This window comes from Maylandia zebra, linkage group LG3 (genome assembly GCF_041146795.1).
Source record: "Maylandia zebra isolate NMK-2024a linkage group LG3, Mzebra_GT3a, whole genome shotgun sequence".
Classification (NCBI taxonomy): Eukaryota; Metazoa; Chordata; class Actinopteri; order Cichliformes; family Cichlidae; genus Maylandia; species Maylandia zebra.
Window position 1 is genome coordinate 5,317,024 of NC_135169.1, and position 9,701 is coordinate 5,326,724.

The window sequence follows — 9,701 nt, forward strand, 5'->3', positions numbered from 1 at the left end:
GCGAAGGACACTGTCTCAGCTGAACTATGGACACGCACACACATACACTTACACTGATAAGCACGCACTCATCCCCCTCCCTTCCAAACGCCTTCGATGCTTGTTCCTGCGGGAGAAGGCAGCGGGTCTGCGTGCCGCGCTGAAATGATAGCATGGTGCAGGACGACTGCTGTGTTCCTTCGAATCACCCCCCACCCCCCTATCCATCCCCTGTGGCTTGTCATGTGCTCTGATGTTGTGATGTGGACATTAATGTGCTCTCTGTGCAGAGGAGTTTTTTTGTTTCCTGTTCTCATGCTGTCCTCCCATAGGTGCCCAGCGTGAGAAGAGGTCTCTTTTTTTTCCTCTTGTACTTTTCCCATTGTTGTGTAATTTTTTCAGTGTTATTCTCCCAACGCTGCCGGTCTCCGATTGTATTCCCTTGTGTTGTCTTGTTGTTGTGTGTGTAAGTCGGGGGGGGTCCTATTCCTCTGTGGGGTAACCTGCATATGGCCAATAAAGCATTCATTCATTCATTCATTCATTCATTCATTCATTCATTGTTCATTCAGCTAGCTTCAGTCATTGTGCAAATGTACTGTTTATAAGATTGGTCAAACCTGTAGACAGCTGAGACTAAAGAAGTCATTTGGATAAGTGATGAAACGTTTATCCCACTTTGGGGATGTTCTTCAAAAGGTTCTTCCCAATTCTGCTGCAAACGTTTCCATAAATGGGTAGCGCTTTTTGGGTGCTTTTTAACCTTCTGTCCAGTTCATCCCAAAACAACTTGATGGGCCCACTCTATGATGGTACCTCCATGTTTTTGAGCTCATCTTCTTCTTTTTTTTTTCTAAATTAGAACTATCATAGCTTGAATTTTTAGGTCATTATCTTTCTGTAGAAGGACCAACTGGACACAAACCAGTGGGTCCTGCACAACACTGCAGAATGCTGTGGTAGCCATTTTAGTTCAGGGCGCCTCGCACTCTGTATAAGTCACCGATCCTGGATTCAGCAACAGTCCCATCACGTGTTCTACATGTCTGACATTTGATGCCACATATTGAAAAACCACTGTGTGATGTACAAAATATTTCAGATTTCGATTTATCAGTTCATAACACCTTCTTCCAGTCTTTACCAGTTCATTGCTTGTGCCTTGTGCCTATCACACAAGTTGTTGACTTTTAGAAACTTGTCTTCTGATTTAGCTGTGGCTTTGTGTTTGCCAGAGTTCTTCCTCTCAGTTTGCACCAGTTCCTGAGTGCCTTTTCATGGTGAAAGAAACTGTACTCAGTGACACATTGACTTTCTTTAAGAATTATTATGATATCTCTTCTATTGTTAACTGCATTTTTTGCATCGTTTTTACAACAACACACTATTTTTGCAGTACAGTACAGTTTAAATAATACTCATGAAGGTATGGTACACTATGTACCATCAGTAGTTTTACAACCCTGCTCGCTCCCTGCAGACAGAGGGGAGTAGTTCAATCATTTCTTTTTAAGTGAACAAGACAGCATAAGGAACAAGTTAATAGCTGTAATATTTTACCTTTTTTTGCTTCTCAAAAACACAAAAGCACTGAATGTTAAACAACTGATCTGTTCATCTGAGTCACAGAAAACTGTCAATTCAATATATCATCTCAGAGGTTTAGAACAAAACATTTGCTCCACAAGTCTGATTGATTTCATCTGCTCAGTTTCAATCCCACAGATGTCAAAGGTTACTTCCCAACAGCCTTTCTAACATGTATAGACTACTTGCACAATACATTTTTAACTCTAAAGGTCTACACTAAAGTCTGGACTTCAGTGTCTCGGTCAGCTGCAGCACCATCTGTCAGTTTATTCCCTGCCGTGAAGGTTTTCACAGTGCACTAAATTCAACCTTTTCCTGAAAGTGTTTTGCATTCTTTCCCCCAGTGTGGTCTGTTTCCAGCCTGAACTAACATGTGGCACACCAGAGTACCTTTCTGAGTAAAGGTTTTCTAGGATGACTGAGGTCATCTAAGGGAACATAAAAGCATCAAAGCAGTTCTATATTCATGACACATGTCGAGTTTCTCTCCAGTCAGCTCTTTATTTGCATTTCTACTCTAAAGGTTTTTGGCACAGTTAAACGTTTCCCACATTGGTTAGAGCTGTATGGTTCTTCTCCACTGTGAATACACATATGTATCTTTAGGCTACCTGACTGAGTAAACACAGACCCACACTGGTCACAGCTGGAAGACCTTTCCACCATATGGATTTGCTGATGGCGACTCAAGGAGCCTGAAAGAGTAAAAGCATTCCCATATTTTCTGTATGTGAACAGATTCTCTCCAGTATGAATTTTGATGTGTTTCTTCAGGTTACCTGATTGAGTAGATAGTGATCCACATTCATCGCAGCTGTACAGTTTCTCTCTGGTGCAAATCCTTTGAAGGCTAGCTGGCCTCTCCCTTACAGATACGGTGAACAGTTTAGTCATTTTATATACTAACTATTATAATATATGTGTGAGTTATTATTGTTTTATTGGTACTGTAAAAGTCAGGAATAACATGTTTTTATTGGTGTACGTGGTGTCTAAAGATATTTTCTGGTTATTAACATGTTATAATTAATGTGTGGCTTTAATTCTTTCTGTGAATTATTAAACTTCGGCATTTAAAAACACAGAAAACTAAGGCACTACAACAGAAGAAATCCACCTTAACAGTCAGATTTACGAAGACGATAGAAACAAACAGAAGCACAAAGTGTACATGTAGCTATAATGCTCATGGCCATATGTGAACATCGGGTAACAGTAGTTTGGATGGTTATTTAAACTGTAGCACTGCACACCCCCACAAGTTTACAGTGTCTGGCTGTTAGTAACAATGGTTTATTAACATGAGCCTGAACCTCAGAGAAGCCTGACTGCAGCTCTCAAACCCGGCTGTCTGCAGGACAGACGACAGCTTTCTGGAGCACGGTACTCTCGTGGGTACTCTCGTGGACGGGTTGCCCCTTCTTATTAGTTTGTTTTTCAGAGGTGCCAAAAGCCCAACCGTCTTTATTTTCTTTTTCCGAAACCGAACTAAAACCAGAATAAACCGGATGATAAACGGTCCGTTGTAGAGTAAAAAACATCCGGGACGCTGACCTGGAGCTCGTTGGGAGCTTCGGAGGGCTGCCCTCCGTCGCTGGTCTCTAGGTTTATGGTCTGCTGGTCCTGGTTCTTCTCCGCCATGATTCCCGTTAATCCGGCTCCTCTTGTCGCCGCCATCTCCACAGCTGCCACATCAAAGTGTGATGAGCCCCTCCATTGCGGTGCTGAGTAGTTGCATTACAAATGGCTCTGTTAAAAAACGATGTAATTTAATTTTTTTATTCATCTCAAAAGGAAATAAAACCTCAACCACTAGATTCTGTTTTTAAATAAGGGAAGACATATTTATTATAAAAAAGGTAAAGAAAACATTTCGGCAACCCTACTCGCTGACTCGCCCACTGGTGTCTGGCTGCAGGACAGCCCATAATCCCCGCCTCCTCCACGTTAGCGGGTGGGACGACAACCTCCCCCTCAGATAAAGGCTTCCCCAAGATTTGTCTTTGGGGGTCTACTTTTTACTACCATAAAACTGGCCATTGCCACATTTTGATAATGCTATTATGTGAAACAGTGACGCAACACAATACCAAACAAATCTACCTGTTATATCAGACTGTCGATCACTGTGATCGTCACGTTTTGGAAGTAAATAAAAATAACAAGGAAATAAAAATAACGAGACTGTTAAAGACAGAAAGCTGTGACAGTGCTGATCGATGTGCTTCAGTGAAATTCTCTGTTAACATTCGTGCTACTCACAATAACTCCGTTTATAAAGCCACACTGTATTGAACCGCTGGTCTGTACCATAAATCATCCTTGCGGGGGTTGTCGGAACTGTTTGCGCAGTCGCACTAAGGACAGATGTGCTCAGAGGCATGCCCCGTAACGTGTGTGGAGCAGTCTGTCGTGCGGCAGGAATAAGTTGAACAAAGTCCATCTTAGACATGTGTGTCATGCAAGCTAGCAGCTGCAGCACCCGGAGTTTGCACCCTTGGCAAGCGGACTGAGGTATGCGATGAGAGGTGATCTGTTGTTATATTTTATTTAACCGAACTGTGCATTTATTTAATCTGTGACTGTATATCTCAGAATTACTTGTTTGAACTTACCTGAATTAACTTAAGCTCATTGTTGTTGTTGCTCCTTGTTATAGTTCAAAAGGACTGTACGGGTATCAATTTTTTCTTATTTTATAGTTTTCACGGTGCTCAACGTCCAGAGAACGAGCCGTGTGTGGAGAGGAAATAAATGGCTGCAGCCGTTAGAGACTCTTCTGTTGTTCTTGACATAGAGAGGAAAGACTGCTGTGTTTACTGTAATAACCGCACAGGTTTGCAGATGGTTTGCGGCTCGATCGGCTTCGTTTTGTGTTCTCAGCCCTCAGAGTTCTCTGTGTTTTCTGCTTGTTCGTGTGATCCGCTTTGTTTGTTTTTACTCAGTTGTATATAGTATTTGTATTTGTATTCTATTTTTATCTTATTGTATATTTATTTTATTTTATTCTACTGTATATAGTATTTTATTTTATTCTATTCTGTACAGTTGTGTACTGTATTTATTCTTATTGTATTCTAATTTTTGCCTCATAACTTTTGCACTGTCCACTTCCTGCTGTGACAAAACAAATTTCCCACGTGTGGGACTAATAAAGGTTATCTTATCTTATCTTATCTTATCTTATCTTATCTTATCTTAACACACTGTCAAGCAAAGCTAGAAGCTGGCATGGTGCTAGATTTTTATGTTTAATTCATTTAAACATATATAACTACAGGAAAAAACACTAAATGTGCTTTTTTCTTTATAAAACTGTAACATTTATCAGATTTTCATGGGCTAATTCTCACCGATCGTAAGTACGTTTTTAAATCCTCCTCCGCTGAGTCAGGCGCGAAGAAAACAGTATCCTGTAACACTGGCATGATGTTTTAGTGATAATGAACCTTTCCAAGACTGTTACACACTGACAGCCTGAGGTGTTATTCAATAAACTGAAAATAACCGACAGACGGACCCGAAACCCCTCCGCACTGTTTCGCTAAGTTAACTGTGTTTTTAGCTGGTTAACTAACGAGCTAGCGGTCAGGGAAGGCAGGTGTTGGTCAGCTAGTCCGTGTGCATGAATGAATCTTCTCTGACTAAAGAAATCTGTGTGAGTCAGTAATAACGTCACCGTTACTGTGCTTTTATTATGCGTGTAGAGCAGCAGGCAGGACTTTGTCTCTCTTTATATAAACAGTAAAAGTAGGGCTGGTTATTGTCACTGATTTCTACAACTGATTCTATTCTGATTCACAAGGTCATGATTGGATTCAATTCAATTTTGACTCAGTCAGAAATATTATAAATACGATCATTTATTTTGGATATGGGCTGTTAAAAGAACCCTGTAAACCTTGTAAATTAAAGATATTTCGTTCCAAATTATTTGACTGTTTCTCTGCAATTAAAAACTCAGTGTAAACTATCTATCTAAACTAAGCAGACGCTTGTGAGGTGTGAGCATCACTGCAGATGCTTTTGTGTCAAAGTAACTGAGGATAAAACAGAAAAACATGAAGGAGCTTTTCCTGGCCTGGTTTTGTTTTTACAGCAGAAAACCTTAAAGATATTCTGCAGTAGATCAAAAACTGAAGAAAACCATGAATCAACATATGAACGTTACCTGATAGAGACACAGATAAGAGTTTTGCAATTTGGCAATCTGTCACTCCTTCAGCCAGCTCAAACGTTTTTTCGTGTGTTTGTTTTTTGTTTTACAGTTTTGGACACTTTACATTTACAAAACATATGATACGTGTTCCTCCTGTAGGCTCACCAGGGCAGCTGGATGCTGGACGAGGACGGAATCCCTTTCAGACCGAGGGAGGGCGTTGAGGGCTGGCGACAATGGCGGTCCTAGCCTGTTTGGCGCCCTGGGCAAACACTCCCTGTGGTGCCCCCCCCCCACACACACACACACACATAAAACATATTGAGAATTGTACATTAACATAAAACTGTCGGAACCATACTGAATTTCACCAGAGAAACACACGTTGCTTCCTGCTTTTATGACCTTTTCGGTCAGCAGGAGGTCACTCACACACATTCTCACATAACACACACACACACATACACACACACACACACACACACACACACACACACACACACACACAGACATACATACAGTGCCTTGTCTTTGTAACCGAGGGGGGTTATGAGGGGAGGTACTATTGTTTTGTGTGAACTGTGTTCCCAATAAAAGGCAGCAGTCGGAAGCTGGATTTGGGGTCATTTTGTTGTAGACACCGACGAGGCCTCCCTTGCAAGTAAATCGATCGATCGCTGACTCTCTTGTTTTCTTCATGATGAATAAGTCTCTAAACCAGCGGGGCTTGTGGAAACACAGCCCAACACACACATATGGGAGAGAGAGAGTATGCATAGTATGCAAACGGATACCAAACAGCCATCATAATGTGTCACACAATGAGAACAGGACGAATCAACAACTGACAATGACTAATTAATATTAAAATCTGTAACATAATGTATTGTTTGGAGTTTAGTCTGTTACTGTTGCTATTTTTACCATTTCTTCTTGGAGCAACTGTAACCCACATCATTTCCTTAGGGATTAATAAAGTATTCTGATTCTGATTGGTTCAGGATGACCTGCCATTATCCAATCACACATCTGCTTACCTGCATCTTTTGCTCGTTTCTCCTCCTCTTCTTTTCTCTTTTTCTAAACTGAGCACCTGATGGCTTTGAACTTTTCTTGTCCATCTTGGTTTTAATTTTGCACTCCAGTATGAACACCCATCCTCCAACCCGAGGATCACCACAGCATAACCTAACAGACCTACACCTTAGTTCACAGATTCACTTTGTCTAGCGTTTATTTCTGGGATTTCACACAACCCAGGATTCAAATCATGAATACATGATGGGCTTGGATTTACAACATTATGAATGAAATGTGCTCTATTTGGAAGCAGCCGGCCCTCCTGCCCTTTCGACGGGTTGTGTGTGAGACTTTAAATCAATGGCGATTTTAGCCATTGATTTAAAGAGCAACCCCCCCCCTCCCCCAAAATGGTTTGTTCCAGCTCGCCTCTCCCCTGCTCTGGCTCCAGCGCCGTTGCTGCCAGAGCGATGGTGGCTGAGACGCAGCAGAGCGGAGGTGGAAGCGCCTGCCTTAAAACAGGACATATTAGCTGCATTTAACCTTCAGTTACTCTTTATATAGTTAGGTAGGAGTCACACCATGTTTCTTTTAGCTGAAATACATTACACCAGGTAACCTGCAGTGTTGAAAACTTTTCCGTCGATGTTTGCTACCCTACAATCCGTCCTGCTCTGTAGTAAAATCAGCCACATTTGACCGTCCTGTTGCTCCCATTGAAATGTATACAGACTATTTAAAATCTAAAACTTAGAATTGTCCGTAGCCTGCTGTTGTTACCACTGTCCTGTTAGAAATGGATACTTACTGACTGAATGCCCATTAACCTTATAACTCCTGGTGTGTGTGTGTGTGTGTGTGTGTGTGTGTGTGTGTGTACAGAGAGACAGCCAGGTTCATAATGGATATGAGGAAGTTTTTTTCAAAAAAAGGAGCCACATTCAGGTAAAAGTGTAAAATCAAATGATCCGTGAATCAGGAATAATGTTGGATCAGTGTTTCAATGTTTATCTTTTATTAGATGTTCATGTGGTTTGGTTATTTGCCTTTTGGTTGAAAGTACACTGAGAGAGGACTTTTTATTAGTGATCTTAATAGTATTTTTTTTTTCATATTAATGTAATTTTTCATTTAATTGAATACAATCTATTTGTGTATGATTGTCAGTCCAAAGAGGGAGAGAGGAAAGAGGGAACGTGAGGAGAAAGTACAGGGTCAGGAAGAACCAGGTAAGCAAACAGACAGGGAGCAGTGACAGGCACAACAGAAACTGTTAAACTGACAAAGAGAAAAAACCTGATTTTACTTTTACTGTCCTCCCTATATTAAAGCTGCTGTACAGAATCTGCAAAACAAACTGGGTTGAAACATTTTTGACCCTCTTTAACAACATTCCAACATAACATTATAATGGATCGGGGAGATTAAAATTAATCAAAGGAGCTTGCAAAGAAAAGCGTCTGGACTTCTTTAAGTTGCTTGAAGACACCTCTCTCCCACCACGATGCCGCCTGGGCAACCGCCCGTATCAAAAACCGCTACTGGCTGGCGACATGGCATAGATGAATGGTCATTCCTTTGGCACTGTTCTATCTCTCCGGAAGTGGCAGCGGTGGTCCTCTGGTTCAAGCCCCAGTTGTTCCAGTATTACCTGGAGGACATCTGAAAAGTTGGCCCTTGCTGTTGCAGGAAGGGTCACCACTGGCACTTTCAACTCTCTGGACAGCAAATGCAGCAGCTGCAGTGACCACTCCAGTGCGGGCCACTGGTACGCCTTTGCTGTTGCTTGGAAGACCTCCATGAAGGCTGGGGGTCATATCCCTTGTCCATCCGGTGGAGTGTCACTGCGGGGGCCAGGGGAAGCAGTGTTGGCAAGAGACACCGAACCTCCAGTGGTTTTGTCCGGTGTTTGGCCTGGTCCTGCAGTCAGTTGAGCTGTCTGTGGTGCTCCACCGCCTGCTCCTGATCCAGCGGTTAGCTCTGCCACCATTCTTGCCAGTCATCCTATGACTGGGTTTTGGCATCACTCATGAAAATAACCCGGTGCACACCTAGTGTTACAAGGTAAATTAATGTTTATTTACAGTTCATTTTTAAACAGTTTCTTCTTAGCAGTAGTGATGTGACGTTCTGTATCGAGGCTTCGGAGCGTGTGTCGAGTAATGGAGGGGGCGTTTCCGCGAAGCGCGTATCGAGGCTTGCTTCATTTATGGGAGGAGCTGAAAATGATGACGTCCGAAGCCTCGCTGCCCGGTTGTACCACGTGACTGGTTCAGGAAGCGGTTCGAACTTTGCCGCAAATAATCATTTTCCATACTGCCAGTATAAATATACACAGTATACTGCCATCACTACAATATACATGTTTTACACACTACTTTTGTTGTTGACATTTACAGGCTGTGTGCAAAATGCCACACTCTTCAAATTCATGCCAACTAATATTTTTACGTCCAGTAGGTGTCCTACTAGAGCAAATGAAGCTTCAAGAAGCTTCGCGTTGGGGTGAACCAATTGGATGAAAAGCTTCAGTGCTTCATGAGGCTTCATCTGCCCATCACTACTTAGCAGCTTTCCAGCTGCACCCTTCAGTTCTGTCCTGCTCTCCAGCTCCCTTCGTAACCTGGCATCCTGCTCATATACAATAGAACAGACCTTTGTCATTTTACATGTAAAACCTGATTGTGGGAAAATATATAGAAGCATGATTAGCTGATGTAAAACAGCTGTGTGGATCAGCTGCTCATGATGCCACACCCACCCCTCCTTTTCACAGATGATGTTGTTCTGATGGCTTCTTCAGGTGCTGGCCTCCAGCTCACACTGGAGTGGTTCGTGGCCATCAGCACCGTCAGGCCATGGTCCTCAGATGGAAAATGGCAAAGAGCCCACTTCGGGTCAGGGACAAGTTACTGTCCCAAGTGTAGGAGTGTAAGTATTTCGGCCTCTTGTT

At 42.3% G+C, this 9,701-nt stretch overlaps 1 long non-coding RNA gene across 3 annotated transcripts; it reads right to left on the reverse strand.

The window, feature by feature from the left end:
• Positions 1–541: 541 nt before the first annotated feature.
• LOC101467572 (uncharacterized) lies at positions 542–3,965 on the reverse strand. Of its 3 annotated transcripts, none has more exons than XR_013095125.1 (4): positions 3,832–3,965; positions 3,124–3,318; positions 2,349–2,434; positions 542–2,264 (listed from the first exon to the last, which is right to left on the reverse strand). It is a non-coding gene; the product is annotated as an uncharacterized LOC101467572 (long non-coding RNA). The 3 variants fall into 3 exon arrangements; XR_013095124.1 differs by lacking the exon at positions 3,832–3,965 and adding an exon at positions 3,456–3,537; XR_191844.6 differs by lacking the exon at positions 3,832–3,965 and having other exon boundaries at positions 3,124–3,478.
• Between the last annotated feature and the right edge of the window lie 5,736 nt (positions 3,966–9,701).